This window comes from Nyctereutes procyonoides, unplaced genomic scaffold, assembly GCF_905146905.1.
Source record: "Nyctereutes procyonoides isolate TBG_1078 unplaced genomic scaffold, NYPRO_anot_genome, whole genome shotgun sequence".
In the NCBI taxonomy this organism is placed as follows: Eukaryota; Metazoa; Chordata; class Mammalia; order Carnivora; family Canidae; genus Nyctereutes; species Nyctereutes procyonoides.
Genome location: NW_026575121.1, coordinates 28,832,652 through 28,843,959, shown reverse-complemented (window position 1 = coordinate 28,843,959; position 11,308 = coordinate 28,832,652).

Sequence of the window (11,308 nt, the reverse complement as noted above, 5' to 3'; positions counted from 1 at the left end):
ATTTCAAGCCATGCCCCATCTATCCGGAGATGTTCTGTTGCTCAAGAGTTAGGAATAACCCTTGTTACCACTGATGCTTTACTTTAAACAATTTAAAAACATGCAGTAACTCCCTCTCCTATACTCCCAGAGTAAGAACAAGGATTAAAAGTCTCCAAGAGTTTCCAATCTCAGTGGAAAATTGGCTGTCACATGGAGCGAGATATATACTAACTGATTTTGTCATGCAATTGGGTTCTTAATGAAAGCAGCGTAAAACAAAACTTCACCTCTCTGTATTTCATTTGTGCTTCTTGTACCTGGAATAAAATGTAACTTCTGTAAATCTTTAAGTTGGATTCAATAAAGCAATAATACTCTACTGTGCAAACTGACCATTTACCTTAACAACTGATTTGTTACACCATTAACTTGTCCCATGCCTTGTCTTAGGGTTCTTTGCTAACTGAGTAGTTGTTAACTATTGTAATGAACAGATTCTTCCAAAGGGAAAAACATCTTAAACTGGGAAGTTAGTGATATCACTGGCTGATGTCTTAAAGGTGGCCATGGAATAATGAATAAATGTTAAGGTTATTAAAGTTTAATCGTGGAGGCATTATAGGATTCTAAAAAATAATTTAAAGTAAAAGCAGTGAAAGAAAAAGGCATGTAGAATCTTGTCAGGGCTTTTGCATTTTGCACATTACATGTCAGATTTCTTAGCTGCTACTTTAAAAAATCTCTGTAGTCAAATTACATGGTTTGAAAATGTAGTACTATTAATAGGAGTAGCAGCCATGGTATATATTCTTTCTTTTTGACTAGTGTGCTCTCTGATGTAAAAATATCTTTCACATCCTCTGAAGAAACAGATGAAGCCATGGAGGAAGTCCATTTGAAATTAGAATAAGCTGGTGAGAAAGGACTCAGGAAAGAGTACTTACAAATGGGTAAGGGAATGGATATGCTTCTTAGTCACAGGTAGCCTGACCTGTCCATCGACACTGAAGGTAATATCTCCTTGTCTTTATAGTACAGTATTATCAACTTTTATAGAAATGTAATCAAATCATTTACTTCAAAGAAGAAACTCCAATGTATTTTACTTTGAGTTTTTGTAATAACAAAGGCCCCTTCCTCCTGTGAAGCAGTGTCATTGCAATATTCTTTTAGAAAGCAAGCTGACAGTTTTTGATATGTGATTTTCCAGGATTATATTAGTACCTACTCTTTAAAAAACATATTAAGTGAAAAAAAATGAAGCCATAAAAGTGTTGGAGGAAAACACCCATGAATATATACATATCACAGGGTGGAAGGGCTATTCTTCATTCTTGAAACAAAGGTTTTTTCAGGATGGCACCAGAGGCATAATTCACAACTGAAATGTTCATATACTTCTACATAAAAATTAAAAACACATTTTTGAATGCAGACTACTATAAAGCTAAAAGGCAAACTAGAAACTAGATAACAAGATTTCTATAAAATAGATTAAATGTTAATTTTCTAAATGTAAGAAGCAATCTTATAAATAAATAAGAATTGGAAATAACCTAAATACCCAACAATAGGGGACTGAAAAAATAAATTATGGGCACCCATAAAATAAAATAAAAATATGTAGTCATAAGAAATTTAAATTTATGGGAAGGTATTCATAATATAACTAAATGAAAGAAGCAGTTATACAGTAGACTATATACTGTGACAAATATATTTTTATTTTTACTAAATGTTAAATGACTAGGACAATTCTGGAAGGCTTAACAATAAAATATTTATAATTATCTCTGCTAGTAATATTTTAGGTGATTTTTAGATGATGTTATTCTAAGTTATATAAAATGAGCATAAATTGCTTAGGTAAAAGTAAAAAAAAATACATCAAAACATTAAATACCCTGTGGTTATATTGTAGGTATCAGGCTGCTATTTAAAAATTTCTTCCACTTTTATTGTATTTTTGTGAATTATCACTGAAAGCCTTTTTGCAAACCTTATTAAATATTCCAGCTCCTTGGGTGACGTAAGTTGATATTTAGTTTTTATATATAGGTTATATGATAGTCTAATATGTAGAATTCTGTCATTTTGGAATTTACATATCAGAGGGAAAATGATGCAGTTACTGCTTGTTTCTGTGCACCTAGAGGACCACAGTCCAGAAATGATGCTGGTCATTATAGTACCATTGCTCAAACTGGTAATAAAGGCTTTAGCATATACTCTGTTCCTGTCATGACTGTGCTGACATAGCTCCATGCCAGGAACATAGCTAGGGAAATGATCACTGGAAAAAATTACATTAAAAATGTGCTGCCACAGTTTGACTACTTTTTCTACATGTCTCATTGTGGTCTACCACTGGTATTCTACATAGATACTGAATGGAACAATTCTTGCTTTTACACAGTTTTCTGTATTCCCCCCCCCATAGTAGAGTACTGTGCTTTGTGTATCTAAACTATTAGTGGGGGCTCCTGAGTCTCTGTTCAAATCCTGCTACTGCCACTTCCTAATGTGTAACCTTGTACAAGTCACTTCACTTCTCTGTTCTTTGGTTTTCATATCTCTAAGATGGAATTAATACTGAATCCCGGGATCCCTGGGTGGCGCAGCGGTTTGGCGCCTGCCTTTGGCCCAGGGCGTGATCCTGGAGACCCGGGATCGAATCCCACGTCAGGCTCCCGGTGCATGGAGCCTGCTTCTCCCTCTGCCTGTGTCTCTGCCTCTCTCTCTTTCTCTGTGTGACTATCATAAATAAATAAAAATTAAAAAAAAATAAAAAAATACTGAATCCCACCTTATAGGGTTGCAAAGATTAAATGGGATAATAGATGTAGATAATCAAGGCAGTGATTGGCCCATAATGACTTCTCAGTGTATGTTAGCTATATTTGCCACAGTGTTCATAACCTGTTAAGAGAGGCGGTGACATCATTGACATGACTTAACATGATTCTGTTAAAAACTCCCAAGTTAAGAGAATATACTTGGTCATTGTATGATTCTATGGGTAGCCGAAAGGGCTGGTTCACTCACATCCTTGGAACTTTAACTGTGAGCTGATGACCTGGCATTTAATCATTTCAACAACTGTAGAAGTTGACATTATTTTCTATCTTTGTATAATGATAATGAATTTTATCAGGAGTCATTTTCTTCCAATATTTGTAGCCCCTCCCTCAATCCATTCTGTCTGGCTTTCTGTTACAGCAGCCCAATAACAAGTGTGATTCCAGCAGTTCTCATGGCCACCTTCCCTCCATCAGACCTGGTACTCTTCAGGGAGAATTTGAAGAGTCCTCACTATGGAGCACATGAAAAGAAATGCTTGCAGTTCTGCTATGGCCCTTTATCTAGTAAATAGACTCTAGTAAGTTGATTTTGCTCAAGCCCTACTTAGAACTTCTTTTCCTCTTGATTTTAGGTACTGCCTTTGTTAAGTCATCTCAGGACAGAGGTCTTGCTGAACTCCTGTTTTTGCTCCCTCGGCCATACCATATCCATTAAGACTCCCTGCCCAAATCCTACCTATTGTAGATGATTTCCTTCTTTTCCTCCTTCACACTCATTTTGTCCACTGTAGGGCATCGGCATCCATTTACAGAAACCACCTGCTTACTTGAGCCTCTGCCTAATGGCTGTTGGCTCCTTCGGTGTACTACTGGCCAAGGCAGATTTTGTTCCTGCTGGAGAATCATTGGATCAACAGCATGCTGTCTGTATTAACTCTGTCAGGTCTATGGGTCCTTCCAAATCTATCCATCTTGCCAAAAACAAAACTCTATTTGTGGGATCTGTAATCTGTTGATGTCAGAATCTTCTTCTCAGTTCCTTTTGTGGCCATTGATGCCAGCTAATAAATTAACTCCTTGTCCCTATTCTATGAGGGCAGAGGCGGGTGACATAATTGACATGACTTAACATTACCATTGGAGAATTTTCACATCTGTCCATGTGGGGAGCCTGGGAAATTATTCATACGGAAGATACTTCTTGTTTTTGAATGGAGGGAGAGGTCAACTGATCATCTCAATTCATGTTTAAAAAGCCAAAATGAACTCATTTAACCTGAAATAATAAAATTATTTATAAAATTGTATTGATATCTAAGCCTTTAGTGTTTAAACATTTTTCAGCACCTGTGAAGAGATAAAGATGTCCACAGAAAGCAGAAAATATAAAAGTCAATTCTCTGACTAGAGCAGAAGACTGCATTATTTGAGATTCTCTTGCCTGTCTCCAATAAAACTGAAGACATGTAAAAATAACCTCTTATTTGCATATAAAATAGCTACATAAAATTGGTCTATGGCTTATCTTATGCTGTAAACACAAGGAAAGGAGAAAATACACATTTGTATGTACAGCTTATGTTGAAAAGTCTTATTAAACCTAAATTATGCATTTCTATTCAGAAAAAAAATTTTCCACTAGTAGAAAACTGCAGCCATTTTGCTTGGCAAAACATTCCAAAAATTCACATGGTAGGAAGCATTTTCCTATGTTTATATAAGCTGTTGGTTATATTCCAAAGCAAAGTATTTGATTAAAATTCCCTTTGTTAGCCTCCTGTGGAATGTGGCTGCACTATTGAGAAAGTGTCATCATTTTTGAGGTTGGAAAATGGTGAGAGAGCAGGGTAGAGAAAGCAGGAGTAGGCAGAGAGACTGCAATTGAGACCTGATGATTATGAGAGGAGAGGAGGAAGGAAATGGGAGGATTGGACGGGAAGATTCTTAGGCTAGTGCAGCTCTGAGATAGGCTCCGCTAGGTTGATAAGGAGCTGCAGAGTAGACTACTCATAAGAAGAGTTGGGCAAGAGCAGCCTGGAGAGTACGTGGCCTCAGCATGAGTGCTTCAGGACATCCAACTGTGGGGGCTGTTAGCTAAGTGCAGTGCAATCTTTGTAGCATGTTATCTCTTGAATGTGTACCTCCATGCTTATCCTGCTACCATGGTAGCCATATGCTGCCTCCAAGCAGATGTTCTTATATGCTATCCAGCTTTTCTAGTTGGTACTAGTGGGAAGATTAATCCGATATACTATAATGTTCCATATAATGTTTCGAATCTTAATTGTTTTAATAACAGTGTAGTTTAGTTTTGGTATTGAGGATTGGTAATCATGAAGCATTTTTCTCTGAAGTTCTTCACAAAATGATATAAACTTAAAGAAGGAGTAATGACAGTTTTTTTATCTGATAAATTGGTTTTCTTCTCTTCTCCCTTATTGGGACAGAACATGTTTGTTGATGCCTGCTACCCAACATGTCCTAGTCATTGACTAGAAATGAAACTCTTATGGGGAGAAACAATTTTTACTACTTCTAGTCTACTTGTTCAGATAGTTTGGTCTTGCCATTATTGATGTTACTAATGGCTTTCTAATGACTTGATGGGGTGGGTTAGATATAAGAAGCTGGTGGGTACATAAGAGTCTCTACTGATAGTAGATTGAGTCACTTGAGGTCAAGAATTAATTTTTAAAAATTATCATTTTTCATAGGGTGAAACATATAATAGGTACTCAATTCTTGAGTGATTGAACAGAGAATTATGTAGGTATCAGATAGCTGAGTGCAGTTCACTTGGGATGCATCTGGTAGTGATTGAAGAATCTTCTGGTATTCTTGAGACTGTAGATGTTTTCCTCTTGTGAGCTTCTAAGCAGGGAAACTTTATTATGGTGGCTAGATGTGATCTGAAAGATGCAGAAAGACTTAATATAAAGTGACAAGAAATGGGGAGGGAAGTTTAAAGACAGGGAGCATAATTGTAAAAATTAGGGAGAGTTGGGCAGCTCTGGTGGCCCAGTGGTTTAGCGCCGCCTACAGCCCAGGGTGTGATCCTGGAGACCCGGGATCGAGTCCCATGTCGGGCTCCCTGCATGGAGCCTGCTTCTCCCTCTGCCTGTGTCTCTGCCTCTCTCTCTCTCTCTGTATCTCTCATGAATAAATAAATAAATAAAAACCTTTAATAAAAAAAAATCATGGAGAGTCAATGGTGCATTGAGTGATGGGGCAATAGTTAATGGAAAGTATTAGAGAAAATGTAACCATATAGTAAGATTGGAACAATATGGGGTGGTTGGGCAAATGTGGCCTACTGCCTGTTTTTGTAAATAAAGTTCTATTGGAATATACCTATACCTATACCTATTTGCCTATACATTCTATATGGTTGCTTTCATGCCACAACAGCAGAATTGAGTAGTTGATAAAGCCAAAAACTTTTATTATCAGGCCCTTTACAGAAAATATGATCACTGAAATATAGGCTAAAAGTGGGCATGATGAAGGTCAACATCATTGATTTTTACAATTTTGTCTGGAAGCAGGAAGACTTTTTTGGAGATTTCCATTAATATATGCTCAATATTTTGGCATCATTGGATCTTACCTCTTTTACCTATCTTCTAAATAATCTCTCATTTCCACACTTTTCACTTTTTCCTTCTTCATCTCCCCCTTCCTCTGCATCTGCTTTGCTCCTCATCTTCTTTTCTGTTTTTTTCTTTTCCTTTCCCTTGCTATCTTTTCCTTCTTTTTCTACCTCAAGAGTCTTAATTCCCAAAATATTCTTCCATAATGTTAATAACATATGAATAGGATTTAAATTATAGATTCAATGTACTTAGACTTTAATTTGTCTTCTTTCAGAGGTAGTGTTGCCATACCATGTTCTCCTAAGGCAGAACACACCTGTACTGTTCCGTGAAGTACAGAATCCCACAGTGGATTTCACACTAAATCCACTCACATCACTTGCTTTAGATGCATCTTGCTATACCAGTTTATGTAAATGTCCCCACCTGCAGTTTAAATAATGGACAATTTCGCTGGCTCAGTATAGCCTCTGGCTCTTATGTCATACTTCTTCCTTGCCTCCTATAAAAAATGCCTATTTTTTTTCCTTCCCTGGGTTATTACAAATCTAGTCACTATTACAGAAGCACAATTTTCTAGTCCCTTCAGTTTTGCTTGTATTGATTTTTAGCTCTATTTTATTTACATTGCTTTTAAAGTAATATGTTGGCATTTTCATTCATACAGGTGGCTCAATGAGAGAATACTATGCTCTTTGTACTCAGCAAACAATTTTTCACATTTGAGATCTTTATTTTTTAATTAGATATTACAGTAATTTTAGGAAGTGCTTCCTGTAAGAAATTGTATTACTGCATATCTTTTACCATGAATACTATCATTTACCATGAGCAAAGCAAAATAAAGAGGATTTGTGTGCTATCAATTAAGTTGATCTAAAATCAATCATACACAACTCCACATTCCCACACATCTTGGACCTACATTCTATTAATGAACACCTACTTCCTGCTTAACAGATCAGATTGGAAAGAAATCACAGTATCACACATTTTTCCTAAATCATTTTTGAAAGTTAACTTATGAATAAAGAAAAAATAAAGGACATAAAGATATAGTTTAAGCAATTAAGATTTTTTTGCAATTAAAAATTTTAATGCAATTTAAAGTAATGATAACATAATTACCTTTAGTAGCATACTCCTGTTAAAATTGCAGAGTAGGACACATTAAAACGTTAAAGGGGGAATTTCAACAACTTAGGCAACAATAATATGAAGATGACTTAATTTTTTTTTTTTGGAAACTGATTTTGAACCTCTTTATGAAGACTCAAATGATGGTGACTATGATGAGTAAGAAGGAGGCATTAGTTTAGCGTTGCTGCTACAGTGAAGACAGAATTTCATCAAGATTTCAGTTTAAAGGAGGGTAATCCAGAATGGCAATTCAAGATTTCATACTTCCTTTTTTTGGTGACTTTCTGGACCTGCTTTGACTAATTCCTCAAAAGAGAAGCTGACAGTAGAGCTTCAGGCATCTAGTGTAAATCACCCTTGACACTGAGAACCCCTTGAAGTCCCTTGAATTAAAGAACGTCACAAAAATATTATTAATATTTATGATTTCTAATTTTATATTTAAATAAGTTTGATGAACATCCTTATATAAATTTTTTCCTTAGAATAAAGTAGTAGAAATGAAAGTTTGGTTCAGAAAATAAATATACTTTTGAAGCTTTTGATAGGCAAAAAATGCACATTAGAAAATGCATTGTATGAGTGATCTTATTTCCCACTCCTTACTATTCATCCAGCCTTCTAACATTTATTACTTTTCAAAAGTATTTGTCAGATCAATAGATAAAAATGGCAACTTATTTTATTAATTGGTATCTTTTTGATAATAGAAATGTAGACAATTTTTCATATTTTTAAAGCACATAAATATTCCCTGCCTCTAATGTGGTATTCGTTCAAATTGTTTAGGTTTTCCATATTTCTCACATAATTACTCTGTGTCTACCTGGTTTTAATCTATGTTTAGATAGAAGAACCTGTTCTAACAGATAAGGATGACAGAGCTGTTCAGGCCAGCAAAGAAATTTCTAACAGGATTACTCATATGTAGAATAGCTTACCTTTTGAAACAGTGGATTTCTTGCTGGCAGCATCTATCTTTTGGGATTCCTTCAGTTGCTAGAAGTTCAAAATAGATGAATTTGGCTGTCTATTCAATCTCTGAAGCCCTGAGATCCCTTTGCATTTTTGTACTGTGGGTCCTGGTTTATTCCCTGGAGAAATTTAAAAAAACCCACAAAGCTTTTGTCCCAATAGTTGAATAGTTAGAAAATATCTGCTCCTTATAGAAAGTAAAAGCCAATGAGGTAACTTTTGAAACTTAAGTGAGCCTCAACTAAAATATCTACCCACAAAGGTCAGGAGGGGTATGTTCTTCTGCAATGAAATCTCAGACAGTGACTCAGCTTGTGCAGCCTAGGCATTCATTACACACTGTTTTGAAGTAATACAGTAATACAGTCAGACAACACCAATAGTAATAATCATCTTGACACGAAATATGACATTAGTTTTTTTCCAGTTTCAATGTAAACAGTGCATTTATAGTCCACTTAACACTAAAAGGTAATTTTCTCCTAATGAACAGAAGAGTTGTTAAAAAAAAAAGTCATGATATATGAAGAGAGGTGACTATTTTTAATGGAATTATGCATGCTTGATTCTTATTACCATAATTAGCTTTTCCCCTGTTATGTGTTTTGTGGGTTTGTATTCTAGGAGAGTGCTAAATCAATAGCAGCCTCATCAGCAGCTGAAAAAAGTTCAAGCCAAATGAACTTTCCCATATGGATGTAAAATAAACTGCCATAAATTAACATGAGGGTTTTTTTTTGTGCTCTTGTAGAGCTTGAAATCACCAAGAATACATCTTTTTAGACATATAGTCATGTCACATTTGGGTTGAAGGAAAGGTACCAAACAAAGTAAAAATATGAAAGAATATGCTATTATGTCACCTCTTATTTTTTTCCCTTATTATTCCTATTCCCTATGAAGTAATTTGGAGTCCTTCCTATATAGTAAGATGAATTATTTTACAAGTTAAGGCAATAGAGAAAGGAAAAATAAAAGATATAATATATAGAAACAAAATGTGAGGGCCAGGTTTTGCCTACAGCTCTTATGTACAGAACCATTGTGAATTATTTTGCAATTATATTTTTTAAAATTCTCTTAAGGCTTTCTGTCCATTTTGTTGGTTCCGTAGCATTATCATCTCGTATCATTAATATCAAACATCACATAAGGTCCTGTTATGCATAAAATATATTAGCATTACTGCAATTTGGAGCTCATGATTTGATGCTGATGCCAATACTGGTGATAAATGTTTGGCACTTATAGTGTACTAGGGTCCCGGGCTACATTCTTTGGAGGTGTTACATTACCTCATTTGATTTTCATAGCAGCCTAATTAGGCAGATGCTATTATTAAAATCCATTTTAAGATGACGAAACTGAACCTCAGAAAACTTAAATAACATGACCAAAGTTGTCTACCTAATAAAAAGTAGAACTGGGGAGTTCTGACTCCAGAGCCTGCACTCTTCAGCAATATGATTTGTTAGCTACCTACCAATCATCTCAGAGAGGACAATTTGAAAATTGACAGAGCTAAAGGAAATGTAGATAATATAAACTATGTAGGCTTTTAGGAAGCCAGTGACCAGAACGTAGTGGGGAGCTCTGAGTAGTGAGATGAAGATGATGATGTGTATCACATGGAGTGAGAATCACCACTGGCAGTATTGGGAAGCAGGCTCAGTTTCAATTTGGAATCCTCCAAAGTTATCCTTCTCATATTTTCCCACCAGTTACACTGTTTTGCTTTCTTTCTCTATTTTATTTTTCAGTGAAATGTTCAGTAGAGTTCAAAGGTCTTTGCTGAGTTTTAGTGATAAGATTTAAGATTTGCCTCATGGTAGCACCTTGTTTGTGTATTATTCATATAGTATATACACAAACTGTGAAGATTTAGATTTTGAGAAACTCAGCTAGAATTTTTCAGTTACTCCCTTTTGGAAGACTCATGGAAGACGCATGGAAGCTAATTCAAATTTTTCAAAATGAGAAAAGTAAGGAACTTGATCAAGGAAGTCTTTGAGAATTGATTAGAGCTCAAAGGTGTCAACCTTCAGTTCTCCAAAAATGGGCTGTGAGCTCTAAAACCAAATAGAAACTGTGGGGTGAGATTGCCAGGGATGATTTGGGTTAAACCATGAGAAAGGTTGTTGGCAGTTTTTCTTCCAGTAGAGGCTGTGTGGAATGTGGACAAGGGATCCCACGTAGGTTCTAATCCTGGTTCTATTAATGACCAGCTGAATTATCTTCAGCAAGGTGATTAAGCTCAATTTTCTCATTTGTATCATGGAGTTGATAGAACCTTCCTCATCATAATTACCTGAGGATTTGATGTTTGATATGTATAGAACTTTTAGGACTAAACCATACCTAGCAAATAGTAGATGTTCAGTAAATGGTAGTTTCTACTTTCCCCCACTCCTTATACCTTCCTGGTCGTGAAAATACTATGTTCCCCACAATCTGGATACTGATTGGTGCCTTAAAGAATTCACCAATTTGTAAGAGATCATCAATAAGTTTATAGCTAACCACGACTGGACACATTGTATGCTTCCTGACTGATTGGTTGTGCTGGCTTTTCTTGTGTTATTTCACAATTCAGTCTTCCAATATGCTTGTGGGGTAGGTGCAATTATTCCCTGTTTATGGAGGAGGAAGCTAAATGTATAGCTCTTGCCCAAATCACCAATCACAGCACTTGGCCAATATTTATATCTAAATATTATTAAACTCAAAAACTAGTATTCTTTCCACTCAAATATGTGCTTACATTAAAGTTCATTTTGTTGAAATGATTACTGAGAAATTTAGATTACAAGTCTGCAT